The following is a 21,527-nucleotide window of genomic DNA, read 5'->3' on the forward strand; positions in this document are numbered from 1 at the left end:
TGGTACAATAAGGTGACTACAGCTGCATCTCTCCTCATTACCTTTATTATAGACCAGTTTAAAAGTGTATCCTTAAATAATCTGGTTTTGCTTGCCAAAAGACAAATCAGATGTATCCATCAAAAATCCTCTGTTCTACTTTCTTTAAAAGCTTTTTGCCAGAGGTTGTTTTTGCTAATAAAAACTTCTAAAACTGAGACAATTTTTTCCTGTTAACTTATATTTCAGGTGTAAAGCACGTAAAGTTTATAGTAGATACGAAAGAAATCAGAAGAGATGGAACTTACTGCATTGAGATACACCCCAGCTGCAGCATAAATTTCCTAACATTTCAAATTAATATTCCAACAGTGCTAAGCACACAGTCGTTTTAACTTTTCTAAGAACCGTCGATACTCAAATCTCAGAAAATGGAACCATTACATCAATAATGCCGTTAAGATTAAATGTTAGGACAAACTTTCGAAGACACAATGGGTGTGGACTTGTTTGGTTTTCAAACCCCCAAATTTACATGCATGAACTAAGCAACCATAATGCCCCACAGGTTGGGTGTGCATTTCACAACTTGACTACTGCCAAGCAACTGTGAATACTGGCTTACTGTCTCTGTCCAAGCAAAATAAAAAAGACTGAACCAGAAAGAAGGACCAGCATCCTTTGAACACAATGCTGGTTTAACACATAAGAAATTTAAAGCAATTTTACTTTTTTATCTCACATCCTTAACTCAGTTATGAATCAATCTATGAAGAGCTGTAAGAACGGATAAACTGTAGCAGAAATGACACAGAAAATACTTTTAATTTTTTTTTGATAGACCACATAAAAGTGATTTCCCTCCCAAATTCAGTGTATTAGACAATCAGATGCTGCTGAGGCACATGGACAGAAGATCACGAATGGAGTGAAGCTGCACTCCAAGGTACTGTAAATACGTTTTTTGACATTAAATGGGAAAATCACAGATGTTCACAGAACACAAGGTTTCTAGGACATTCTGGACAGCTGTAGGAATGGTTGACTTCAGCTTACCAGGAAACAGATCTCTAAAGCACTGACAGGGAATGTTAAAGAAAGTGCTCTCTGTGTTAACCTAGTTTTAAAAACTGTATATGAAGGGATATTAAAGACAACATGCCAGAAGGGACAATGATGACTACTATATCTGACCTCACAGGCCAGGTGAAGTTAGGTATGCTATGTCCAGTTCCCATGTAAATGTGTAACAGACTAACAAGGCAAGTTCTTTTTTGCCTCACTCATCATATCCCCTGATCAGATGTGAAATACAGATTAAAAAAAATCTCTCGAGGAAAATAGAAATTTCTTTTCTACAGTAAGCTGAACTTTCTACAAAACTGATCCATTGTCAATGCTTTAGTGAGAACAGTAAAAGAAAGAACAGCAGCAACATGTGGTAAAAGAAAACAAAAAACAACTATGGATGGGCTTTCACGTTTGTAGGAGGGGGAAAGAGAAATAGAGTCCATATTCAGAACTGAACCTACATTAAAATTTGCAAAAGCCTTCCGGATCAACCTCCTGGAATCAGAATCATACTGCTTTACAGACATTAATGTTTCATCGGATATTATGGCCTTGCCTATTGCATAGTCACTAGCTTACCTTGTCCTAAAAAAAATACTTCCCCTGGCAATGGCCGGACTACTTGTTAATGGCCAGACTACCCATTCATGTATTAAATACTAGTCCTAGAAAAAAGCTGTATGCATACACACACTTCTCTCTCCTGCTTTTTGTATATAAGGGTAAAATGACTGTATACCCTCACATCAATACTGATACCTAATTTGTGACGATTTCAGTCTGAATGATAAAGAAACCATATTCTCTATTGCCTCTAAATACTTAGGAAAAGAAGTAAGTTAATACTCATTCAAAAATGAAGTACTCAAACCCATATACCCTTAGGGAAAACATGCTTTATAAAAACTCCACTTACTATCTCAGAAAATCATAAATTAAGCTAGGAACAACTTCATCATTAAGAGTTCAACTTACTGGGTTAGCATAGATTTCAGCTGGTAAGCAACTTCTATCTTCATTTTCTGGATTAGTCTGAGAGACTTTCCAATTTCATTGTTCCTTGAGAGGTCTTAAGAATTTCTGCCTTTACCAGACAGACATTAGACAGTGAGGTACTTCCCAAAACATTCTATTACTTTCAGAGAAAGGTGATTTTATCCAGAAGTAGGCTTCCCAGAAGATATACATAGTTTGACGGCAGGAGAGGCAGCAGAGAAGGTAAGAAGGCAGCTTTAATGCTTTACTCCTTAGGAGAGCAGAATATTTTTTGACAAACTTATTTTCCATTATCCTGGATTTTTTTGACTGATAGTGTAGGCAGTTTCTGAAATCAAGCATTCAGCTGAATGCAAAGCTCAAAGAATCTTTGAAACTAACATTCTTCTGCTCTGTAACAAGATGGTCTTCTGTCTACTACAAAGTTTCCACACTTACTCAAAGTAAGTTTCTGATACTCAGACCTCTTTTTCTACTGTTTCTAGTGACAAGTGGGAGCATTGTATTTGTGATCTGCATACAAAGGCAGATAACTGAATCCTTTTTAGGACTACCTCTAATCCCCTTTCCCTTCAGTAAACAGCAGTTTCAAGACTTATTACATAAAAAGATACAGCATTGATGTGTAATTCTGTACTCTACAGTCTCTGTAAGTATGACACACAGTATTTACGCAGGGAAAGTACATTTTAGAGCCTAAAAGTTTTGATGGTATCTCTCTAACTGACGAGATGAACTTTCCTGATGAGATTAATAAAATGAGTACAGTCATTTTAGGCGATCTTTGGAAGACCTAAAAATCTAAGTTTGGCTGAATAAAGAAGAGATTTATTTTTCACTCTTTAAACAACTACTGATAAAGCCATAAATGTAAAACACAGGTGTAACTTCTAAAAAAAAAAAAAACCCAAACAAAAAACAACTCACAGAATTTTATTTTTATGTATGTCATATGACAGCCTATTTAATTTTTTTTCTTCAAGTAATTGTTCTACTTTCCTTTTTTATGTATATGGTTGTTCTGTCTCTTTTTGAGCTAATGCTGAATTTTAGTTACTGTAATAGAGAATACAAAGCCAATTTTAACTTCAGAAGATTTCATAACTACTACAAAGCATTCATACATGTACATACATGATAAAAAAAATCATAATTTTGCTTAGATCTTGTAAAGACAAAACAAACATACCTGTATTAAAAAAAAAAAGTTAACAAAAAGGGGTTTTAACTAAATTGCAATCATTAAAAATGCTAGGAAGTAATACAATTTCTCAATTTTTTGTTTCTGCTTTGCAAATCTGCTTGCATGCTTGCCATGTTTCAAGTCAAAACTGTGAATCCAGGACTCACGGACTGTTTCCTAAACAAATTGGGAAGAATTGTCATCAGGAAACATCTGCTCCTCTATTGCTCTCATGTAAAATCATTCTCATGCTATCATAATGGATTATTGAGCAGATGTTTAAAAGCAATGTATGTATTAGAAAAAAGATAAGCAGCAACTACCTAATTAATTATATTAGTTCCATCATAAATTAATTACCACTAAACTTAATTGATATAAAATTGTTCTCAACCTTTAAGTATCCCCTAAACAAATTAAGTTGATTTGTTCCTCTTAAAATGTTACATTATTTAAATCAATAGATAAGAAATGTCATTCTGAAGGCAAAATAACGTATTTGTACTATTTTTATTCTTCCTGACGAAGAAGGCAAATTAAAAACCTCTGGTAACAAGTTAATCTGACAGCAGGAGAGAGTTAACAGTGTGTTTTGACATTCTTTAGTGGTAACTGTGCTCCACGGACTGAAGAGCAGCAGGAAGGTATGGGTTAAGGCAGATCACCTTTGGAGGGAGGGCTCCAAAGGAAAGGGAAGGGCCAGCGAAGTGACTGACAGGGTAAACTGGGTAAGCAACAGAATCACCTGATAAAAAAGGGATTTTTCTCTGCTGACACTAAACAGTTCCCTCTCTCCACCTTACCCGCAGAGGCTGGCCGTCTGAGCCAGCCTCCCTCGCTCAGCCCAAATTCCCTTCAACATGCAGAATCAGGCCCTAATGCCCTTGTTCGGGGAAAAGCTGAGAAAAGTGGTTTAAAGAACAGCGGGCACATTTCTCCCGGATCTCAAGTCACTGTTGCCTTTCTCCCAATTCCCATGTTCCTCATCTCTTCTCTTGCTGTCTCGACCTCTATTTCCTCCTGCCGCAGGCCAGCCTCCCGGGAAATTCTCCTGCAGCAGCACAGCAGGACTGGGCTGCAAGCAGGAAAGGGAGGAAGAGGTGACGCAGGCACAGCTACTGGTACTGCTAGTTTCATTGCGAGGGGGGGAGGAAAAAGGAGATCCAATCCAGATTAGTAAGCAAATCTGATTTCATTGCTTGAAATATATTTACACTTTATTTCATTTTGGCTTCTGAAGTTGAAAACAAACGTATCACTGTTTCTCCAGCACTGCATTTCTCTTTTTTCAGAAAGAACTCCCGTGTGAAACAGAAGAGCTTTCAGGGAGCAGCTCTCCTCCCCGTTCAACACCTTCCCTTTGGCAAACACGGAGATCTGAACATGAAAACTGAATGGTAGGACAGTGTTCATCAGATAGAATTAAAACAGAGATTAATGTGGAGGGTGCGGCAGCGTGGTGAGATCGTATCTGGGCTCTTTATTTTTCCTCCTGGGTGTTCTCCACATTTATTTGGACTCTGCCTCACTTTTTTGCCTGCAGCCCCCACGGGTCTAGTCTCTGCAGGTCATTTTGCTGCCGGTTTTTGACCCTCCCTTGAAGAGTCTCAAGTCATCCTCCACCTTCACATAGACCTTGAATTTACAGATCCCATCCTCCCTTTCCTTTCCACACTGAAAACGCAGTGTGGAGTCGCAGCGGTCAGTGAGGTAACTGTGGTCGGAGGAGAACCAGACCTTGGGGCAGCAGCCCACCTCGCACCCCAACGACCTGCTGGCATCGTCCCCATAAGCCGGAGGATGGCCAGAGACTGCAATTCAGCTGACTGCATGAAGGATGAACTGCCAGTATGTCCAGTGCCTGGATTCAAGTCTCAAAATGAAGTATTACTTGAAAATTGCAAAGAGGTCTAGAAAATGAAAGAAATCTCCTTGCAAAACTAAACATGCTGCAGAAAAAAAGAAAACAACAAATCAAGATTTGCAAGAATCTCAAAACTATCCAAGCACACGGGGGTTTTTAATCTTAATATAGTAGGAGAATTTCAGTTTGCATTAAGTGATTGTCAGTATTTTCTGTTCACTGCTTAACAGTTGTACTATGTTAAAATTTAGAGGCTCTAATCAAACTTACCACACTGTATCACAGCCTGTAAAAATGCATTTAAATGCGGACATCTTCCTGAATAATTTAAATGTAAGACAAATGGTGTACAAAAGTCTTTGCCACTAGTTGCAGCATTTTTATACACATTAATAAACTGCTCCTTTATGTGAAGTATATATGGGGAAACCAACAATGTCCATGTGTTTTCTGGTGCTGCCGTCATTAGTCACAGATGAGGCAGTATGAGGATAACAAAAAAGCTCTGTAGAGCAACAAAAGTTACCTTACAGATATATTTTCTGTATGCAGCTACAAAATCCTCCCTACTATCTTGGATTTCTTCAAATTCAGTTATCCAAGTGAAAAACCTGCTGAAATACTGCCTCTCAATAACAGAGAAAGAAAGTGGCCCTTGAATTAGCTGGTGAAGTTACTAAACGCCATGTCCAAAGAGCCTTCTTTTGGAAGACACAGCTACCTCAAAAAGCCACTACAGCACCAATGGAAAAACTCAGAGGTGAGTTAATGTAAACAGGTAATGTATTCCTATGGGCACACAGATCCCTGAAATACTTCATTTCCCAAAGTAAAATCTTCTGACTTCAAGTCAGCACCCTGACCATGACATCCAGTCACTATCAGAACGATTATCTTCCCCCCAAAAATATAGGTTACTAAGAAAAAAAAACAAAACAGCCTTTTGTCATTCAAGGCATACCAAAAGGCCAAAACCAAGGCTTCCAACCCAAAAAGAGACAGCACATAAAACTGCAATAGTCCCTCATGCATTAGAAATTGCTTCTAACAGTTGGAAATCAGATTTGTCTTTTGATTGCTTTAAAACCGCTATCACAAGTGAAAGCAAAATCTATTCAAGCAAAAGAAGCAATGGACCATGAAAACAGAACAGTTGTGAATTTTTTCTTCTCATAAAGGTGGGGAATTCTTTCAAAATCACTCTTCATTCTTCCTCGGCTGTCACACATAAAATGCAGACTTTGGTGGCTTCTCTCCTCCCCAAGAAGAAACATTTTCTCCTTTTTTATGTAGGAAGTACAAGACTCCATTCTGAACAGGGCTGAAGCATTCAGACACAGTACTTTAGGAAACCTCTTCTGGTAGAACCTACAGTTCACACTCAGTGAAGCTAGGAAACAAGGCAAGGTAATCAAAGCATGGGGAGAGACACAGCCCACCTGCTGAGAGACGATGGACTAACTCAGACTACCCAAAATCCTTAAAAGAAGGGAGCATGCAAAGCTACAGACACACACCTTGTAGAAGAACAAGAGCAACCTCATCTGTAAGCCGCAAGGATGCATTTACTTCCACTACCTCCAACCAATATTTTTTTGTCCAACTAATATTCTTTTGTCAATATTATCCCTTGGAATCAGGCATTAATAGTAGCCCTTCTTCGTAAGGCAGTATGGTGAGATAAGAAGCAATTAGAGACAGCAATACCCATAACTACTCTTTTTTGCCTCCTGTCTGTAACAAAAGTCATGGAGAACAGATAAGGTACGGAGACCAACCTGCATATGTCGCTCTGCAGGGACAGGAACTCCAGTCTTTTCTCCTGTAAACATCAGCCCAAAGTCCATTCCTCTGTCTCATCCAACATACACTTCATTATTCTATACGAAGTAGAACAGTTTCAACAATACCTTAACACCTTGCCAGAGTCAGGCACTTTCAAAGCAGCTTCCAGTCCCTCTGCCAAAGGAGAGAACTGAAATCAGGATCGTCCATAACTTCCCTCATACTACAGGGCAACACAGGACAACCAGCATCTCCTCTGTCCATCTTTTGCAGGGCAAATTTTGGCACTCATTCTCAGAAGCCTTGCTAGATATGGTCCTGAGGGTGACACGGGCCATGGAAGTTCATGACATGACCAACCTGGGATTGGACTCCCAGGGGCCCCAGGCACATCCCAGGTTAAGGGGCAGGTGAGAAGGGATTCTGTCAGACCAAATGTTGGCCGTAGCTGCCAGGTGCATCCACGTCCTTTGGTGGATATAAACTATAGTGATTTAATCTGTGAATTTTCCTACTCTAGGATTACAACATAAAAACTATGCTTAATAGAAAGTATTGGAATTTAATTCACAAGTCTTCATAAAAAATACTTGCAAAACACACCAGTCCTCAACAGTGTTACCATATTAGAACGAGCTACCCATATACACAGGGGTATAGACAGTTTTCAAGGCTCATGAAAAACAGATCAAGTTGGTATAATTATACATCGTTCCAGTTAGTTTGCAATAATTATTAGATGAAAAAAAAATTCACAGACAAGCAAAGTTTTGTATCATTGAATTTTATCCAGACAAACATAAACCACATTGTAGTATTTTCCCATTATTTTTGACATTATCTTGCATTTGTACAAATTGGGAAAAGTTACTACTTCAAAGTTAAGTAGTATTTCACAAGATTATTGCTTTTTTGAATTGAAGTGCTTCCAGGATTGGGCTCTACGCTTCATAATATCCTTTATAGTAGGCAAAAAGAAAAAAAAAATTGCTTCGCTAGAAAACAAAGTTAGCAGTTCAGCTGTATTTTAGGTCAGTTTTATTTTTTTAGAACAAAGATTATTATTTCTGCTTTAAGAACCTCAGCAGCAACCCAGTTTTGGCCATGCTTAATTCAATGGGGAGACAGACAGTAAATGCCTACGAACCTTTATAGAAGATGATCTCAAATCCTCATTCATTTCTCAGATGGGAAACTGAATGAAAATGGTGCCAAGACTGGCAGACAGTGTTTAGCAGTAAATCAAGTGAACAAGTTATGGACAGAAATGCTCAAATTGCCACAAAATCTGGCATTATAAAAACAAGAAATTTGAAGTTAAAGGTTACAATTAAAAGCGGCTGAAGAGGAAGCAGAGATGGTGCAGTTCAGGAGTCATTTGCTGTGCTAGGGGCTTGGCAGCCATGGTGGGGCTTGGCCATAGCCTACATTATATAAGCACAACAATTAGAAACAATAATCATAATCAATGTAGCTTAATTACAACTTGTTTATTTGAATATGAGAGATTTAATTAAATTAACTATACATTAAGGCTAAAGCATATATACTATTCTATGAATAAGATAAAGGGAAAAGAAAATATTATGATCTATTTCAAATTCAAAATAATGTTAACTCAAAAATTTTACTATCACTCAAAATATGAATTTACTTCTGAATTCTCAAAAAAAACCCCAACACCTGAATTTGTTCCTGCACTTAAATAAAAACTGGTAGCATATTAGGGTCCAGTGACTTTACCTTTTGGAAATGCCTAAATAAAATAAATATATTTTTAAACTAAAAAGGGCCAGATCCTTCCAAGCCAAACTAGTTCAACTTTTACTTGCTCTGAAAAACTGTTTATTTTATTAACATCTGATGTAATACAGATGTACTTACTTTCTACTATCCAATCACTGTTCCATAGGAAATTCAAAGCTCTGAATTCAGATTTGGGCAGGTCAAAAGCTCGTCAGTTCATTTTCAGACAAAATATTTTGTATATTTTAAGTATTAATAAATAAAATGTTAGCAAATGTCATTGATCACAACCAGCCCAAATGTGTATTGGAGATGTTCGTAGTGGATGGAAAGAAAGTATTGAATGACGTCTTTTATTAACATGATCTCAAATGAAAACCGCCATGTTGTATTACACGATACTATTAATTTCCAGGAATGCAGTACATAACAGATCTCAATGCAAATTTAACTGCTAGGAAGCTTTACAGAGAAGTAATTGCAGTTTGACAAAATGCAGCTAAAATTCACAAAATTCAAATGAGAAGACACAGTGTAATGAGTTCTTGCAATTAAAAATTGCCTGTTAAGGCATTATCTAACAATAAAGATAGCTATACTATATTCCTATGGCTGAGTTATATGGTTAGGAGACTTCTGAAGAAAAATAAAGACAATGCAGAAGTAGAAAAGGATCTTGGCTACAGTAATACACCACCAGGAGTATTACACAACTCAATATAAATGCCCCTTGAAGCCAGCTATCGTCCAAAACTAAGTATTTGAAATTTGCTTTACAATTCTTTAAAGCCACGTAGAAAATTTGTATGAATTATTCACAATGTTTCTGTCTGGAATGATTCTTCTAACAGTCTCCACCTTCATGCAAACTTTGTTTTATTTGACAGGAAAGCCCAGTACAGAAGTAGGACTACCCAAATATTTCAACAGCAGTATGTGGTGGAAAATACCTGCAATGGTCAATACCTGCAATGGTCAATACCTGCAATGGTGCCAGCACTGAGGGTCCAGAAGCTGAGGACGGATCGCAGGTATGTTCAAATGAACTTACACTGCCATCCAAGAGAACCCCTGTCGCTCCAGCCAGCGAGTCAGCTTTGTCGGAGGCCCAGCTGAAGTGTATGTACACCAACGCACGCAGCATGGGAAATAAACAGGATGAGCTGGAGATGCGTGCACATGAGCAGGGCTACGACCTTACTGGCATCACGGAGACGTGGTGGGACGATTCCTATGACTTGAGTGTCAACATGGAGGGGTATAAGCTTTTTAGAAAGGACAGGAAGGGGAGACGAGGAGGGGGTGTCGCTCTCTACGTCAGCAACCGGCTGGAGTGCGTGGAGCTTCGCCTGGGGTTGGAGGAGGAGCTGACAGAGAGCTTATGGCTCAAGATTAGAGGACGGGGACGGATAGGGGATGTTACGGTAGGGATCTGTTACAGGCCACCTGGCCAGGAGGGCAGAGCAGATGAGGCGCTTTATAGACAGATAGGAGCAGCCTTGCGGTCACAAGCCCTGGTCCTCATGGGGGACTTCAACCACCCTGACATCTGTTGGAGAGACAATACGGCAGGGCACAGGCAGTCCAGGAGGTTCCTGGAATGCGTGGATGACAACTTCCTCCTGCAGGTGATAGAGGAGCCGACAAGGAGGGGTGCCATGCTTGACCTTGTGCTCACCAACAGGGAGGGACTGGTGGGCGATGTGAAACTTAAGGACAGCCTTGGCTGCAGTGACCACGACACGGTGGAGTTCAAGATCCACGGGGCAGCAAGGAAACTATACAGCAAGCTCTGTGCCCTAGACTTCAGGAAGGTGGACTTCAGCCTCTTCAAGGACCTGATGGGCAAAGTGCCGTGGGAGGTGGCCCTGGAGGGACGAGGGGCCCAGGAAAGTTGGTCCACATTCAAGGAGCACCTCCTCCAAGCTCAGCAGAGGTGCATCCTGATGAAGTACAAGTCGGGCAAAAAGACCAGGAAGCCCGCGTGGATGAGCAAGGAGCTCCTGGACCAACTGAAAATGAAGAGGATAGCCTATAGAGGGTGGAAGCGGAGACAGAGAGCCTGGGAGGAATACAGAGAAGCTGTACGAGTGACCAGGGATCAGGTGAGGAAGGCTAAAGCCCTGAAGGAATTGAATTTGGCAAGGGATATAAAAAGCAATATGAAAAGCTTCTATAGGTATGTAGGGGACAAAAGGAAGTCCAAGGAGAATGTAGGCCCCCTCCGGAAGGATACTGGTGCTCTGGTTACCTGCGACATAGAGAAGGCTGAGGTACTCAATGACTTTTTTGCCTCAGTTTTCACTGATAAAACCTCTTGTCTTACCGCCCAAGCTGTGGAAAGAACTAGCAGGGACTGTGAGGATGAATCACCGCCCACTGTACTTGAAGAGCAGGTTCGAGAATATCTGAGGAACTTGAAGGTGCACAAGTCCATGGGACCTGATGAGATCCATCCGCGGGTCCTGAAGGAACTGGCGGATGAAGTTGCCAAGCCACTGGCCATTGTATTTGAGAAGTCGTGGCGGTCTGGCGAGGTCCCCGATGACTGGAAGAGAGGGAACATAACCCCAATTTTTAAAAAGGGGAACAAGGAGGACCCGGGCAACTACAGGCCGGTCAGCCTCACCTCTGTGCCTGGCAAGGTCATGGAGCAGATTCTCCTGGGAACCATGCTAAGGCACATGGAGAGCAAGGAGGTGGTGGGTGACAACCAACATGGCTTCACCAAAGGCAGATCGTGCCTGACCAACTTGGTGGCCTTTTACGATGGGGTGACAGCATCGGTGGACAAGGGTCGACCAATGGATATCATCTACCTGGACTTGTGCAAAGCTTTTGACACTGTCCCGCACGACATTCTTCTCTCTAAACTAGAGAGGCATGGGTTTGATGGATGGACCACTCGGTGGATAAGGAATTGGCTCAATGGCCACACTCAGAGAGTAGTGGTCAACGGCGCGATGTCCAAGTGGAGACCGGTCACGAGTGGCGTCCCTCAGGGGTCCATGTTGGGCCCGGCCCTCTTCAACATCTTTGTCGGTGATGTGGACAGTGGCATGGAGTGCATCCTCAGCAAGTTCGCCGATGACACCAAGCTGTGTGGTGCTGTCGACACGCTAGAAGGGAGGGATGCCATCCAGAGGGACCTCGACAGGCTGGAGAGGTGGGCCCGTGTCAACCTCATGAAGTTCAACCAGGCCAAATGCAAGGTCCTACATCTGGGTCGTGGAAATCCCAGGCACAAATACAGACTGGGTGGTGAATGGATCGAGAGCAGCCCTGAGGAGAAGGACTTGGGAGTACTGGTGGACGAGAAGCTCAATATGAGCCGGCAATGTGCTCTTGCGGCCCAGAAGGCCAACCGCGTCCTGGGCTGCATCAAGAGGAGCGTGGCCAGCAGGTTGAGAGAGGTGATTCTTCCCCTCTACTCTGCCCTCGTGAGACCTCACCTGGAGTACTGCGTTCAGTTTTGGAGCCCCCAACATAAGAAGGACATGGACCAGTTGGAGAGGGTCCAGAGGAGGGCCACGAAGATGATAAGAGGGCTGGAGCACCTTTCCTATGAGGACAGGCTGAAAGAGTTGGGGCTGTTCAGCCTGGAGAAGAGGAGGCTCCGAGGTGATCTTATAGCTGTCTTCCAGTACCTCAAGGGGGCCTACAGGAAAGATGGGGAGAGGCTGTTCAGGAGGGCCAGTTGTGATAGGACAAGGGGTAATGGTTTTAAAATAGAGGGAGGTAGATTCAGGTTGGATATTAGGAAAAAATTTTTTACCATGAGAGTTGTAGAACACTGGAACAGGTTGCCCAGAGAGGTGGTGGATGCTCCATCCCTGGAGACGTTCAAGGCCCGGTTGGATGAGGCCCTGAGCAACCTGATCTAGTTGGAGATATCCCTGTTTCTTGCAGGGGGGTTGGACTAGATGACCTTTGAAGGCCCCTTCCAGCCCTAACCATTCTATGATTCTATGATTCTATGATAATACTACACAAATACAACGACAGAAAATACCACTGTAGCAGAAGGTTTACAAAAATCAAGAAATGGTACACACTATACATAGCTACAATTAGCCAAGCTCATGTACAGTGTTACCATGGAAATTTTACACAGACAAAAAATGCACATAATAGGTGAGCTATTAAATACATTAATTTATTTCATTTAGGGAATCCTACTTGTAGTTGGATTGCTCGGTACTAAGTGGAGGGAGCTGAAGAGATTGTTCTGTATACAATGGTTCAACAAGCGTATCTACATTTTCTTTAAACTTTATAAATAAGCTATGTAAAACACTTTAGACAATTAGCAAATTGTTCCCAAAAAGAGGTTCACGTTTTTCTCTTCTGGGAGCAGCAGAAAACTTGAGAAAGAAAAGGAGAGCTGGTATCTTTACCTCCTCCCTCTTAATGCTGCATTCACCCATTTTGCACAGTTCCTCCATGGGGAAACTCAAAGGTATGTTTCTGCTCCCTCAGAAGAGCTCTTCAGACACCGAGCCACAAAGCACTCGAGGTGATGTCTCTCCTGTTCCACTTCATACGAGCCACTGAATGTCTGCTGGAGCAGCGAACAGAGCCCGGGTGCTCCAGGGCCTCGGTGAATGACACCATGCCGTACAAGTCTCCGCAGACGGTCTTTGTGTTCAGAGGGGACAAAGCGTGAGAGGGTCCACAGCCCCAACCTCCCTGACCATATCAGAAAGTGATCTGCACTCTATCCCACAGGATGGGAAACGTAGGATACAAGAAGTAAGGAAAGAGCTAGTCATTGTATACATTGGCAAAGAATGTGCCAGAGTGTAGCTTCGACTGTTGCTACATTTTATCTGCTCTTATTTCCCTCAAAAGCTACTCTACAGCTACAGGAGTTAATTTATTCCTTCAACTTGATCAAGGTATCTGAGGGACTATTTCATATATTTGTCCCTATTTACAACTAACTGAAATCATAGCTAAGACGATGAAGTATTTAATTGGTTAAATTTCTCTTGCTTTCAAAACTGAGATATTCCAAGTGTCCCGAAGGCATTTAATTCCAAAACAGGAAGCCAAAGAGGAGAGCACTCAGTAATTCTAATCGTGTGTCGATCTCTTGGAAAGTATTTTCCTAAACATTAGCTGAAAGAACCTTTCATTTTACTGCGTGCTGCTGCATGTACCCCAAATAGGGTCCCACAGAAACAGTAAGATATTTACCACGCAAATTATTTCTGGTTATGTAAAGGAATCAATCTAGAATCAACTAAGAGCATGCTTTCCTAAATATTGAAGTTCAGTCATGTGCAAAACAAAGGATGTAGGAAAAGAAAACACAACTGAAAATGGATTAAATATATTGTTAACATCCTATATGATAACTTTATTCATAAAGCAGAGGCTATGAGCAGTAGTGCTGCACCAAAAATCAAAGACTCAATTTAACTGATTTTTTTTGTTAACTTTTTTTTTTATAGGTTTCTGCAACTCAGCTGCAATCTCTGAAGGAACAATTTTAGAGTAAAGGCCTGGTGTCCACATGATATTTCAAACAATACTGCTGAGGTCTCTATCCCGTAATGTTTCAGATAAAAAACAAGGAACTCTGTATTTTTGACTTTGCTGAGTCTGGAAGTAATATGTGTGCAGATCAAGAATTTATGGCTGTAAGAGTCAGTTCCCAAATACCAGGATCCTTCATATGTCAAATTCTGTAGAACTGTAGGCAGTTTACAGAAAAAAAGGCAAATGTTGGCTTTTTTGTATCAATGCATATGTTTTCACAAACGTTTGCACACGTATGCACAGCATAAAGTGCAGATACATAGATTTATTTTATTTTTTTTAATAGCACACAGTAATTTTTTCCCAAAGGATTCCTCGCCTGCTTCAGCACACAGGACAGAGTCAGCTCCAGTACCATACTTCTTATTCTCGTCACTCAATAAGCAACTTCCAGTTCCTGGACGGACACAAAGTGTGGGAAACTCTACTGTGTGTCACTCGTACTGAGACAAACCATAAATCCGAGTTTCTGCAGAAATGACTCACAGACAACTACATCAGGCAGAGGAAAATGCTCAAAGAAATGAAGGTTTCGTGGAACTTTCGGTGGAAATTTTGTGATTCTTTTTTCACGGGAAGGAAGGTGGAGGCATCATAGTGTTGATCAGCAGACAGCTTACCGATTAACTTTGGAAGGTTTGGGGATGTTTCACTGTTGGTGAGCATTCACACAAAACTGATTTCTCTCAACAAAAAGACATCATTTGAGCAAGGGTCACTCATGTTTACAGTCACGTCTAGTATAGTTAGTGTTTTAAAACAGGAAATCGGGAGAAAAGTGTTGTGAAACATCTGTCTGTTACTCAGAGAATAAAAATGTAAGTGAAGAAATAGTACAATATAAATAAAAATTTAAAAAAACACAAAACCTCACAAAATTAAAAGTGCTGGAAACATCATTAGCGGAGAGGAAGTATGATCCTTGAAGCTAGTGTTCACGGTCAGTGAAAGGTCTGTATTTGACTTATACAGGAGACAGGGGAGGTCAAAGGGAAGCACTTACAGTGTTGGTATACTGATTCAATAACTCCTGCAACATGGGAAGAACCAGAGACTTCTGGTGCAAGACTTGGAGGAAGATATTACAGTAGGTTCTCCCTTTGAGAGAAAATGCTTTCAGTGTCTATATTCCAGCTGAGAATGCCACAGAGAAACACCAGTAATGCAGACCAAGATACCTCAGCTCGGGTCAAAAAGCATGTAGGGGAAGAATTATAAAAATAGGGTCTCTAGGAGTACAAATAAGACCAATAGGATTTTATTTGGATAAAAATCTCTCAAATACTGGTAGAGAGATTAGTACTGCCAGGAACTGCAGGAGATGATGTTTCTAATATCGGCAAGACTCCTTTTCTTTTAGATGCAATACTTGAATTATTTCTTCACCAAAAAGTCACTAAATTAACAAAAAAAAATATTTTATGTGGATTAACAAAGTTTCAAGACGATTATGGGATAAAATAAATCTGACTTAAAGATTTCAATTACATATAAGTACAAAAAAATACAGAAAGATAGGTGCCTACATGATATGTAAGCTTTTTTGACTGTTGTATCTTGCTCAAACTCAAAACCAACCAATTGCAAGACTGCAAATCAGGTGGGAATCTCTCCGCCGTCAGACTGGCAGAGACCATTGAAATTTTAATGCCTTGGACAGAAGATCAGAATAAGCTCTGCTTTCTAGGATCAGCTAAGAATTTTACAAGTTAAAGAAGCAGCTGTTGGAATTTTACAACATATCTTCACTTTGCATGACAAACTAAGAAATGTGTTTTGGCCTGCAATATGTAGATGATCACAGAACAAGTATTTTATGGATCCTCCTGTACTGAGTATCTGTTGAGAAAAACTGTCAATTTCTAAATCTATGTTAAGATTTTTTTAAATATTTGAGAAATCAAAGGAGATAATGAGTTAAAGCAGCCAAATTAAAAAGGTGAAGGACTGGAATCTGGAAAAGTTTTAAATTTATTTAAATCAGAGATACAAAAACTGCCTAAAATTTACACCCTGAACCACTGAAAAAACCTCACTGTAGGATAAAGCTGCAGTCTTAACTGAGTGAATAATCACCTCAGAAAGGATACCAAGAGCATGCAAAAAAAAATCTACAGAGAATAGAAAAAAGGAATGGCAAGCAAAAAAAGCTACATCTTGAAGTCTAAGTTAGAAGGAGAAAGTGAGAACTGTCAAAATTCAAGCTGGATTTACACTTACAAACAGCAAACCCAACAAGTGGTGCAAAAATGTAGTATGACTGAGTTTTAAATTAAAAATAACAAAGGAACAGCCCTGAGCCTAATTTCAGATTTTGTCTCAGTGCCCAGCATGCGCATTCAGAGCACTACAGTAGAAGATGGAAGCACGATATAACAGTCAATGAGGATGAGGGTACATTTATCCCATGACAGATAGCCAAGTCATATCTTGGTCACTGGTAGGAGAGCAATGGAGGGGGACCAGAACAACCTCTGGTCTAAAAGCCTAAAAGAATGGACATATGAAGGCGCAGATCCAGCAGCAAGGTTTTTTTTTTAACTGAATCATGCTGGAGTGATAATACCTGCATGAAAAACAACAAACGATGTATTTGCATTTAAGAAAGGGGAAAAAGAAGCTACTTAAGTAACAGTTGTCTGACCTCAGCATATACAGGGGTTAGAAGCATTTTTGAAGGAAAGAATAATTAAACATACAGAGCTATATAGAAACTAGGATAAAACATAACATTGGTTTACTTAAGAAAGAGCATGACAAAATAACCTGATATCTTCCTCTGATAAGATAACTAAATTAGTGGACAAGGAAATGCAGGAGATTCAATCTGTCTGGATTCAGTAAAACATTTGATACAGTGCCAAATAGGAAATTACTATTTAAACTGGAGAAGATGGGGATTATGTTAAAAATGAAATACATAAGAAAGTGGAAAAAGAGGAGACAGTAATGAGATATGCCATAAGGAGAATTATTGATCAGGAGACCGTCAACTAGTTAAGCATCTCTAAAACTAGTCTGTAAAGTAATCTTAGATAAAATATTTCTTAATAACCTGAGCACAAAAACAAGAGATTGTTGACAAATTTTGCTGATGATACAAAGCTGGGCACCACAGTCAATAGAGCAGGAGATAGAAATGTTACAGGAAATGGAGTTTATAACACAAGTGTTGCCACATCAAGATTACCCACAAGCTGATCTCAGCTCTGCTCTCCCTCTTTGTCACAAAAGTACTGGCAGTATCAACAAATCAAAAGATGAATGCCTCTCATTCTCTCATTTCAACTAAGGATTCCCCCCACACTTCACAGATCTCATGTTTTGCACAAAGAAAAGAGAATTCAAAATGCTGAGATCTGACTGAATACTGCAATTTCCATTCCATGAGAAATTCCAGTATTTTAACATTTGTCTTTTTCTTTAATCAACATAAAAGTTAAATATGAACATTTTTCACATGTCAAGAACCTTCTGGTTAGAGATGGTAAATATTAAAAAATAAAATGTCAGTATTTCCAAATTAAAGTGTGCCATATAAATCTCCTGAACTGATTCACTTAGAATCAGTTGGACATTCAGCTTGATAATCCTAGTAGCATGCATAACCTAATGCACGTCTGATTCTCATCCATAAAATATGGTTTCTAGACAGCCTATCTCTACCTTGAGGCACTTCACTACTCTAATGGCCATATAGGCAAAGGAAATACTATACCACCAAAAGTATAACGTCTTTTTCCCCAATGGAGCATTGGTGGGGAAGGATCTAAAAATTACAGCTCTGCTGGGCAATGCAGCATACTGTTGAACTGCTGCTGAAAAAAAAAAACTTTCAGAAAAGTTTAACACATTGTCACACTTTCAGTAGGATTAAACCGATCTTAGGTAAACTACTTTGTTTCATTTGTCTAATTAAGGAAAACAAATTCCTGAAGAAAATTTGAGTTTGTAGAAAATGAATTTTCCATCAAAAAATTCTCTAACACCTTCACCTCTGCCACAGTATCCATACAGTAGTAAGCAACAGAGAACTTAAAATTTATAAATCTGACTGCAATTATAACTCTAAAAAACCAAAACTAAAGGCACTTACTAGTCAAAGAAAATCCATTTATTTCATATCCACATCAGGGACATTTCAAATCCTTTTATAAGGCTTTTACTACATGGACATATTAAGCACACTGAAAAAGTACTTCGAGAGCCAAAGTATGCATTTACATGACAGAATGTGAAACCAAAATCAATTTATTGCAGCATACTACATAGAAGGCTACAGTTACATCAGTTTTGTTCTTTGCCTCAGAAAAACAACTAACAATACACAAATCCGAATTTGTGTATTGAAAAGTAAAATCAAAGGTCTAACTTCAAAAGAGCCCAGTCCCCAAGGTCTAGAGTTAAAGCATCTACCACCTCTACAGATCTGCCTCACGTATCATTTAAAACATTTAAGCTGCTCAATAACACGAAGAAGTGAGATAGCAGCTGCCTCTAGCACAGTGCAGGAGGTGTAGTCATACAGACAAATCTGTGGTTTTACCAACCACGTTTGTCTCATTTGGGGACCAGGATGGTTCTACCTTTCACCGCAGCAGAAATCACTAACAGTCTCCTGATCTATGCCCACACCAGCAGCACTTTGCTGGTATAGCCTGTTGGTAGAGCACACATAGTGCAGCCTTGCCATATTACTTAGACACTTCCAAATTGTTTCTTAAATATTTGTGAAAGAGCTTTCTAAAATGTCAGAATTTCAATGGAATTAGAAGCAATGTTCCTGTTTTTCCCTCCAGTAGAAACATTCGCACAAACCTATTCCACCCTTCCCAGCAATTAGAACACATCCAGTAATTAAAAAAATCGCATTTTCCTCCCACTCTTGCTACAGACACAGACCTCCAACAGGAAGTTGTATTTCAAACTAAACTTGAGGGCGGAGGGGGTTAAGCTAGCCCTCTAGTCCTCCTATAATGCTGTTTCTTTTTCTTTGTTTTGAATTGTCCTCCAATTGCTCAGAGATATGGGTCACCAGAGAAATGTGTAACTACTTACAATACAGTATGTTAGTAGTCAAATAGAAAACATGTTTGCTACTCAAGGCGAATAAACAACCTGCAGCAGGGGAATCCACAATGATAAACATGCTCTCATTACTACAGAACATGCAGTAGGAATTCCTCACATCATACACTGTGTTTCATTTGGGCAACGTAATGTTTCCCTCTTTCCTCTGCTCAGGGAAAACTGTAAAATTAAAATTGTATGACAATAAAAACAAGAAAAATGAGGTCAAATTTATTCCTTGCTTAATTCTGTTTTAATGTGTCACATGGAAGAACGCCGACCATTGCACTAACACTGGTTATATACAGTTCTATCGTGAAACATGGTTTGTTCTAACTCTAAAGTACAGGTTGATCATCTGTTACATAAATACCAAATAGTTTGGTCCTGAGATTTTTATTCTCACAAATAGTCTTTACTCATATGATTTTTTTTTAAGTTGCACCATGTTTACTTATTCTACAGTTCCAGCTTTAAAAACAATTAGGCAAAATTTTCATTAAGAAGCCCAGGAGGACCAAGATATAACAGGGAGAGGTAAGGTCCTAAATGTGTATTTTCCTTGTTTTCAGATGGGAATAGTTGAAAGTAAATACTACAATGCAAGGAGGGACTGATTCAAGGTAAAGGTCTTGCCTTAGCAGTTTTACTGGTTATTATAAGGAGAATTTTCCATACAAAGTGGCATTACAAAGTTCACTGCATATTCTGTATCAAGATTACTCTTTTACGATGTTGTTTTATTTTCTTACCTTCTACCCTCTATAAACACAAGCTGCTCTGTGAAAACTGAGACAGAAAGGTGAAGTGCTTTGATCGAGGTTATATGGTAAATTCACAACAGATCTGAGAGCACAATTTAATTATTCTGATTCCTATCAGCCAAAATGCTGTGTATTTCCAAACGCTCAAAACAATAATTAGCTACGTTACAACTCAGTATTTTAGCAAAATAACTTCAAAATCAGTTCTGAAGCTTTGGTAGGTAAACCGTTTACAAACACTAGCAACCTTTAAACTAGGGATGGCAGTAAAATACACAAGACATATTAAAGATGTTTTCAGTTTCAAACCAAACATTCCGAAATGAAGATCAAATCTTATCAAGCTGTAATCGTTCAGTGGTAAAATATCAACGTGTTTAGAAAGTCTTTTTCGTCATTGTTTAATTTTAAAATTGAACTCAGTAATAACCATGCTTAATGGTTTATCAAATGTCAGCACCAGCTCTCACCACAGGACAACATTAACATAACCATGTCTCAGATGACCTAACCGTACATACTGGGATATTCACAGCTTTAGCCACTGTCAAAATCGTGCTTTGAAAAAAATCTAACTTAAGAATAATAATTCTCTGTACTAAATACCTATGTTTAAGAATAAAAATACTGCCGACTTGTTCTGTGAACTGTTAGACAATATGCTTTCAAAAGCACATTTTCAAAATATGCCCCTACATCAGCAAAAGGAAAATTTAGTTTTCAGCAACCCTGAAGAACAAAACACAATAATACTTGAACCTGGTAACACCAAGACCTGTGAATTTCTTCAGATGGTGAAAGACTATTACTAGATATAACCGAGGAAAACCATATGACGGTGCCTGTAAAACCAGTATTATCACGCTAGTAAGCAACTTCCAGTGTAAATCCAGGCACAGAACTTGATGCCAGAGCAGCAACAGCAGATGCAAGATCTGTTTGTATCTTTAACTTAGAAGTATAACTTAAACACTGAGACAGTTAACTCTTTCACAAATTTGTCTTCTATTCAACTAAGGATTAAATGCAGAAGTAGGAGCTGAAAGCATACTTAAAATATAGTTTCACATATTCTGATGAAAAATTCTCTTCCCATGTTCTCCTCTGTTAGCATACCTGTCACCTCTCCAATCATATAATTTTTCCTCATGATAATCTTAAATTTTTTACATAAACCAGTAGCAGAAATCTCAATCCTTAGCATAATCTTTGGAAGAAAGATTAAAATGGGAAAGAAAAAAGAAACATGAATTTTATGACAACAACTAAACATACATATATTTCCTTAAAATTAAGAAGCATGATGTGTGTGTAAAATAGGACTGGTATCAGCTTTCCAAAACTGACTGACTAGCTACAGTGTATTTTCTTTGTTTCACCTTGCCATGGTTCATGGTGGTAGTACATGAGCAACCTTCTTGATACATGACATAGTTTTACACAATTCCATTTGATTTGGAACAAAAAGCACAAAATCTACAAATAAATGCAGAATACCTGAATCATGTTAGCCTGGCAGATTGCA

At 39.4% G+C, this 21,527-nt stretch overlaps 1 protein-coding gene across 1 annotated transcript in view; it reads right to left on the reverse strand.

Moving 5' to 3' along the window:
* The window catches only part of ATG10 (autophagy related 10), an 84,955-nt gene that overhangs the window by 29,372 nt on the left and 34,056 nt on the right, over positions 1-21,527 (reverse strand). The window lies entirely within an intron of this gene.

Source organism: Tauraco erythrolophus, chromosome Z (genome assembly GCF_009769465.1).
Source record: "Tauraco erythrolophus isolate bTauEry1 chromosome Z, bTauEry1.pri, whole genome shotgun sequence".
Taxonomy (NCBI): domain Eukaryota; kingdom Metazoa; phylum Chordata; class Aves; order Musophagiformes; family Musophagidae; genus Tauraco; species Tauraco erythrolophus.